The 8,495-nt window shown below is 40.2% G+C and overlaps 1 pseudogene; it reads left to right on the forward strand.

Annotated features, from left to right (window-relative positions):
• Positions 1–3,311: 3,311 nt before the first annotated feature.
• Positions 3,312–3,859, forward strand: LOC101412704 (chromobox protein homolog 3 pseudogene; annotated as a pseudogene).
• Positions 3,860–8,495: the final 4,636 nt, after the last annotated feature.

The raw sequence follows: 8,495 nt of genomic DNA on the forward strand, positions 1-8,495 counted from the left end.
GGTTTCTTTCACTTAGCATAATGAATTTTTTGTGTGTCTGATATAAGCATCTTGTAGTATTAACATATATTAGTTTAGTTTCAGAGAAAAACAGTCTTATAATATGCAATTTTATCCATATTCATATGTCACATGTGGTTTTACTATGCTCTACAGCCCCATGTTACTTTTTTTAGCTTTCCTTTTAGTAATATACATGACCTTTAAACCACTGTCAAACCCATCTAATGGTATTGCAAGTTACAAACATTTTGTTGTGTTTTCACGTTTTCTATTCATTTCCAAAGATTAACACTCATCCTTTTAACAAATTCTGCAAAAGGAACCCTCGGCTTTTCATTCTCTAACCCTATTCAATTTTCTGGTGACCCATATTCAAGGGTTGTTTTTTGTTTTTTTTTTCTTATTTGTTTTTGTTTTTTATTTTTTAAGGTACCAGGGCCAGGGATTGAACCTGGGACCACATATGCAGGAAGCTGACACTCAACCACTGAGACACATAGGGTCTCCTGAGTTGTTTTTTTCATTTCTTTGCTTGTTGTGTGATTTTAGTAGACACCAGGGACCAAACCCAGATCCTCCCATGTGGGAAGCAGGCACTCAACTGCTTGAGCCACATCCACTCCCAAGTATTCAAGTTATTAACTCCAAGAGTTTATACAATATATTTAGGTCACAGTAGCACAGTCATACAATATTTGTCCTTTTGTGTGTGGCTTGCTTCACTCAGCAGAATGTCCTCCAGGTTCATTCATGTCATAATATGCTTCACAACTTCCATTTATTCTTTCAGCTGCATAATATTCCATCATGTGTATAGACTACAGTTTTTATCCATTTATTGGTTGATGGACACCTGGGTTGTTACCATCTTTTGGTAATAGTGAATAACATTACTATGAACCTTGGTTTGCAGATGTCTGTTCATGTCACTGCCCTCAGTTCTTCTGCCCAGTGGTGGTATTGCCGGGTCATGTGACAAATCTATATTCAACTCCTCTAGGAACTGCCAAACAGTCCTCCACAGTGGCTGTACCATTCTACATTCCCACCAACTGTGAACAAATGTTCTTATCTTTCCACATCCTCTCCAACATTTACAGTTTTGAACTTTCTAATAGTGGTGTGAAATGGTATCTCATTGTAGCTTTGATTTGTATTTTTCTAATTGCTGCTGATGTTGAACTTTTTTTTGCCATTTATATTTCTTCTTTGGCAACTGTCTATTCAAGTCTTTCACCAATTTTTAATTGGGTCATTTGTCTTTTTATCATTGAGTTGTAACACTTCTTTATTATATCATGGATATTAAACCCTTATTGGATATGTGATTTTCAAATATTTTCTCCCATTGAGTCAGCTACCTTTTCACAATTTTGATAAAGTCCTTTGAGGTGCAAAAATGTTTAGTTTTGAGGAGGTCCCATTTATTTAGTTTTTCTTTTGTTGCTTATGCTTTGGGTGTATAGTCCAAGAAACCATCGCCTACCACAAGGTCTTTAAGATGTTTCCCAACATTTTCTTCTGGTAGTTTTATAGTCCTGCCTTTTACATTTAGATCTTTGATCCATTTTGAGTTGATTCTTGCATAGGAAGTGAGATAGGGGTCTTCTTTTGTTCTTTTGGTTATAGATAGCCAGTTCTCCCAGCACCATTTGTTGAAGAGATTGCTTTGTCCCATTAACGTGGCCTTGGTAGGTTTGTCAAAAACCAGGTGACTGTAGTTGTGAGGGCTTATTTCTGGACTGGCATTCCTATTCCACTGATCAAGGTGTCTATTTTTATGCCAATACCATGCTGTTTTGACCACTGTAGCTTTGTAATATGTTTCAAGGCCAGGCAGTGAAATACCTTCCATGTCGCTCTTCTTTTTTTAGAATGCTTTTGCCTATTAGGGTGCACTTTCCCTTCCAAATAAGTTTGGTGATTGCCTTTTCTATTTCTGTAAAGTAGGCTGTTGGAATTTCGATTGGTGTTAAATTGAATCTATACATCAGTTTGGGTTGGACTTACATCTTCACAGTATTTGGTCTTCTAATCTATGAATGTGGACTATCTTTCTATTTTTAGGTCTTCATTGATTACTTTTAGTACTGTGTTGTAGTTTTCTGCATATAGGTCCTATACTTCTTTGGTTTAATTAATTCCTAGGTATTTGAATCTTTTTGTTGCTACTGTAAATGGAATTTTTCCCCTGATTTCCTCCTCAGATTATTCAATACTAGTGTATAGAAACATTATTGATTTTTGTATGGTCTACTTCAACTATTTTAACCATTCTTTAGAATATCCTAAGAGCATACTAATAGAGTTCAAAGAAATCTGTATGCTCTCCAAAGCATCTCAATGTCTCAGATGCAGTTATAGAATCACAGACACTTAAGAAGAGTTGTGTTCTTAGAAGACATGTTGTCTAATGTCTGATTTTGCCAGCGAAAGGACCCAGGTCAAGAAAAGATAAAAACAAGGAGGAGAGAGATCAGGTCTCCCTGATCTCCCAATCTGGAGCATTTATCTCCAACATGATGTTTCTTCAGATTTTGAACATAGCAAACATAGTCCCCCAAAACTATGATGAGAATGAAAGGTTGTAACATCCATTTAAGAGATTTTGTCTGGCAGTTTGGAGCAGCTTTTGATCAGAAGAAAAACTGAATTCTAATATTTGCAGCACTTTAAAATGATATTAAATAATACAATTTTATTATCCCATATAAATTCCATGTGAAATAGTTTATGTGTGTGTATGTATTTATGTACATAGATCCCCATTGGAGGGGGTATTACATAATGGATAAGAACATGGTTTCTGAAATAAGGTAGCACTGGATTAGAATTCTAATTCCATCGTTATTATTACCTGTATGAACTCGGGTAGGTTATATACCTTATCTATCTTTGAAAAATGGGAAAATATAATAAGATTGGTCTCAAAATGTCACATAGATTAAATAAAATAAGGAATATACAATGATTAATACAGTTCAAGGAATATAGAAGACATTCAAACATAAACTATTATTAATCTTATTGTTCTTAGTAAATATATATGGACATTGATTTCTCTATCATATAAGAGTATCTCCTTAGAAGGATACAATATGCCAGAGAAAACAAGGGGTTTTTGTTGTTGTCGGGCATTGTCTCTTCTACCCTTACTCCTTATGAATTCAAGTCAAAAAGAAACTGACAACCTAGCTCCCCCTCAGATGTGGCTCGGGTGGGAGGCGCGCAGTGCGGAAGGCGCCGTGGACCCAGGACCTGGAGCAGCATGGAGGCAGTGAATAATCTCTTCAAGTCTGCAATAAAAAATGGCCTCCAATAAAACTACATTACAAAAAATGGAAAGAAACAGAATGGAAAGAGTAAAAAAGTTGAAGAGGCAGTGCCTGAAGAATTTGTGGTAGAAAAAGTACTGCATCGACGTGTAGTAAATGGGAAAGTGGAGTATTTCCTAAAGTGGAAGGGATTTACAGATGCTGACAATACTTGGGAGCCTGAAGAAAATTTAGATTGCCTAGAGTTAATTGAAGCATTTCTTAATTCTCAAAAAGCTGGTAAAGAAAAAGATGGTACAAAAAGAAAATCTTTATCTGACAGTGAATCTTATGACAGCAAATCAAAGAAGAAAAGAGATGCTGCTGACAAACTAAGAGGTTTTGCTGGAGGTCTTGATTCTGAAGCGCAATTGGTGCCACAGACAGCAGTGGAGAGCTCATGTTTCTTAGGAAATGGAAAGATTCAGATGAGGCAGACTTGGTGCTGGCAAGAGGCAGACATGAAGTGTCCTCAGATTGTAATTGCTTTTTATGAAGAGAGACTAACTTGGCATTCTTGTCCAGAAGATGAAGCTCAATAATTGTTCGCATTGTTGCTTTTTATATATACTTATATATATATAAAATCTAGGTTTTGGTTTTTTGATTTATTAGTGTGAAGAATAACTACATTCTAATGGAAATCAAGTTTGATATGTTTGTTTTGAAGTAGAAGTATTGGGGGAGTTAGGGTTTGGCGGGGCTTTGGTTTTTGTTGTGTGGTTTTTGTTGTTTTTTTTTTTGCATCGGTGTCACTGGTTACTTTGCACAAATGAAAGCTTTCTGTAGTTGCTTCATTTATCAGAAAAGAACATTTACTACCATGGTATATTATTTCCCCTACATTAGAGAACAGCTTTTATAAATGTGGGAAAAATTTTCTAGTCACTACTGAATTAGAACTTGTGTTTAACTCATATATGCCCAAGGACCATTTTGGAGATTTTTTATTTGTGTGTGTGTGTGTATTTAAATACGTATGTAATTTTTATTTTTGTATTTTTTTTAACATTCACCAAAAAACCATTCAAAATAAAAATGGCATTTCACAACCATAAAAAAAAAAAAAAGAAACAAACTAAATGTGAACAGCAGAATTAATAGACCCACCAATGATTATCATATTTGTTTTATTTTTTTATAACGGTATTTATTTGGGGCGGCGGACTTGGCCCAGTGCTTAGGGCATCTGTCTACCACATGGGAGGTCTGTGGTTCAAACCCCGGGCCTCCTTGACCCGTGTGGAGCTGGCCCATGCGCAGCGCTGATGCGCGCAAGGAGTGCCGTGCCACACAGGGGTGTCCCCCGCATAGGGGAGTGTTGCAGTGTGGGCTCGCCCGGAGGGCCGCTGCAGGGGCGGTGTGGGCTCGTGCGGAGGGCTGCAACACACGGAGGGGCCTTCCGAGAAGACGCTCCGGGGCCGGCAAGGTGCGGAGGACGCGCGGTAGGAAGAAGACTACCGAGGAGACCAGGATCTGTGTGCAAGTCTGATTTATTCAGGAAGTACAGTGGTTAATATAGGGCAAAGACGGGGGAGGGGCAGGGGGTGTGGCCGGGGGGCAGCAGACGGCTGATAGGTTCGTGCAGGGGTGCATCACTGGTTGCGGGCAGAAGACGGGGTAGCCAGGGTTCTCGGCGGCAGCAAGGCGGGGCTGTCATGGCGCGGCGGTGGCCCTCGGGGGAGAGGCGGGGTTAGGCCACCGAGGGGGAAGTGGGTGCAGCTGGGCAGAGGGGCGGGCAGTACGCCCGAACCCCAAGCGGAGGGCCTTAACGCCCGTTCCCGCCACCCGGGTCCGACTCACACCGGCGTCTGGAGATGAGCCGACCCTTGCTGTCTCTGCGCTCCCACACGGTGCCACCCTACAGGGGAGCCCCACACACAAGGAGTGCGCCCCATAAGGGGAGCAGCCCAGTGTGAAAGAAAGTGCAGCCTGCCCAGGAATGGTGCCGCCCACATGGAGAGCTGACACGACAAGATGACGCAACAAAAAGAAACACAGATTCCTATGCCGCTGACAACAACGGAAGTGGACAAAGAAGATGCAGCAAATAGACACAGAGAACAGACAACTGGGGTGGGTGGGGGAAGGGGAGGGAAATAAATAAAATAAAATTTTAAAAAGGGTATTTATTTGGGGCAGAAACTTACAGTCACAAGGCCATAAAGAATAAATTATTTTCCTCATCAAAGTCTGTTGTCACGTATTGGAGCAAGATGGTGGCTGGTCTCTGCGAGGGTTTAGTCTTCCTCTTCAGGCTCCATGATCCCGGCTTATTCTGGTCTCAGGTATAGGCTGGTAAAAGGCTCATCTCTCTCTCTGGGGTTCCTTCCTTCCCGGGCTCAGCCACTCTGGTCTCTCCACAAGGTCAGCTGTAGACTATCAGGCTCTCTCTCTTCCCGGTGCTTCTACTGTGTTTATGGAGCCATCTCTCTCCATATTTTTTAAAAGGACAATAATTAACAATATAGATGGCAAAACTGTTTATAAGAGTGTGTGTGCCTAGGTGTCAACCCTAACTTTTCTGTTGTGATTTTGTTGGTACTCCTGTTCTTCAAATCCTTTTGACCTGGCCACAGCTGAAGTCTGTATATGTCAATATGTTGAATTTAAAAAGAGAAAAATTGAAATCTTGCCACTGCTGAATTCTTCTTCTATCTCTACTCATTCTCCTTTTACTGGGAACTAGGATTTTTGCCTTAAATGAAAGCAATCTGTGAAAATGTACTTCATTATAGTCTAGAGAAATGTGAAAATCCATATTTGTTCTGCAAATCTATACACTAAAAGAAACTTTCAGTAGTATTTTCTTAGATTTTGACCTTTCATAAGAGATATGTAGAAAACAACCAATAAATAGAAATTGAGTATATAAGAAAATCATTTTGTAAGTATATATTTCCCAAGTATGCTAGAGCCAAGGGTGGGGAGCAGTGGGGAACTGTGGAAGGAGTCGGCCTCAGAGGACACTCAGTGTGCTTTTAACCAACTTCCATTGGATCCTGTAAAGGATATGGTATATATCGGATATAGTAATATCATGATTTCTATTTACTCTTGATTTTGTGTGTATGGTTCTCTTGAGAGCTTCATTGGAAGAAGGGGTCAGTAGGTAGGGACAGGATGATTTATTAGGGGAGGGTTCAACATTATTGAGACTTGCCATACCAAATCTTATTTACCCCCTACTAGGTAGGAGCATTTATAATTACTGACAAGTTTGTTCATTTACAATTTTTTGGTTCTTCCATGATTGGCCCAATTTTGTACATAGTATTCCTAAACATATATACATCACATGTACATACGTCTATACATACATATGATGGCTAGTTTTATATGTCAAGTTGGCTAGGCTATACCACTCAGTTATTCAACCAAATACTAACCTAGGTGTTGCTGTAAAGCAATTTTGTAGATGAAATTGACATCTACAATTAGTGGACTTTAAGATGATTATCCTCAATCATCTGCATGGACCTCATTTAGTCAGAAGGATTTAGGAGCAAAACTGAGGTCCCCAGAGGAAGAAGAAATTCCACATGTGGCCTTCGGTGTCATTTTTTGCCTGAGAGCTCCAACCCGCTCTTCCTGGTGGTCTGCCTTATAGACTTCGGATCTGCCTAGCTAGCCCCTGTACGTTCCTGTGGTCTATCTTGGTGAATGTACCATGAGCACTTGAAAAAAAATGTGTATTCTGTAGTTGGTGGGTGTTCTTTGCAATAAATATGTGTCTCCCCCTCTCTTTTCTGTATATGTATGTATATATCCTACTGGTTCTGTTTCTCTGGTAGAACCCTGATGGATTTAGATTTTGGCATCTTTATATCTTGATACTGGTACTGCAGTAAAGAACATTGAATACATTCTGGAACATAATGGAACACACAATCTATTTCTAAAGTGGCTTATCATCATCTTCTTTAAGTGCTTTGAACAAGCTGCCAGCAGAGGTTGATACTAAAAGTACCAGGAAATATGCCAATTTATAACTTTGTGTTTTTCCTATCATCTAGAGCATAACCAGGTCTATTGGCTTTAGAGGTGCCTGTAGGGACACAAAACAATCAGACCCCTGACCACATCCTCTCCCCTGCATCCCCAACCTGGTCCAGATGGTATAATATTGATGTTTACTCACTGTGTGATATTAATTTTATGTTATGATAAGCTGTGACTTAAAGGAATCCCTTTTCCCCCACAGCAGCATAAAATCCCAGTCCTTAAGGTTTAACTGAGATTTTAGTTCTGTTGAACCTACAATAGTACCCTGCCCCCCCCCTTTGTTGTTTGCACTCTCTGTTCTCTGTGTGTTCTTCCATGTTTGCTTGTCTTTTTTCTTCTTCTTCTCACCTTTTTCTTTAGGAGGTACCGAGAACCAATCCCGGGATCTCCAGTGCGGGAGAGAGGCAGCCAATTGCTTGAGCCACCTCAGCTCCCTGGTCTGCTGAGTCTCTTACTGTCTTTCCTCTGAGTCTCCCTTTGTTGCATCATCTCGTGGCCCTAGCTCTCCGTGTGCAGGCCGCCAGCTCTCCACAGTGCATGCCAGCTTGCCTTCACCAGGAGGCCCTGATTTCCAGTGGTAGATGGGAGCTCAATCACTTGAGCCATATCCGTTTCCCCCTACAATAGTTTTTAACAAAAGATCAGGTTTTTCTTGCTTCCGCAAAGTAACTACTGTGTGATAGAGATGGTAATTAAAGGTAAAGGAGGATTTCTGGAATGTTAGTCTTCTCTTTGGGGGTGTGTCTTGGTTTACCAAATTGTTATCACAAATTGATTTGGGCTTAAACAATGCCAGCTTATTGACTCGCAGTTCTGAGGTTGGAACAAGTCCAAAAATCAAGATACTGGCAAGGCTTGCTTCTTCCCCAAAAACAGCATTCTGGTGCTGGCTGCCAGCAATCCTTGCGCGTTGTTGGCTTATATTTCTGCCTCCTGATACATTTCCATGTCTTCTACTTCCAGTCTTCAGTGACTGACAGTAGATCAAAAATATCACTGAAGAGACAGATCTGAGCAACACTATCAGTCAGCATGATCTCGCTGGTATTTATAGAGCACTACACACAACAACTGCAGAACACATTATTTTCAAATGCATATGGTACATTCACCAAGAAAAAACATAGCCTGTGCTATAAAACTAGCTCAAATAGATTTTAAAGCATTGAAATC

This window comes from Dasypus novemcinctus, chromosome 5 (genome assembly GCF_030445035.2).
Source record: "Dasypus novemcinctus isolate mDasNov1 chromosome 5, mDasNov1.1.hap2, whole genome shotgun sequence".
NCBI lineage: Eukaryota > Metazoa > Chordata > Mammalia > Cingulata > Dasypodidae > Dasypus > Dasypus novemcinctus.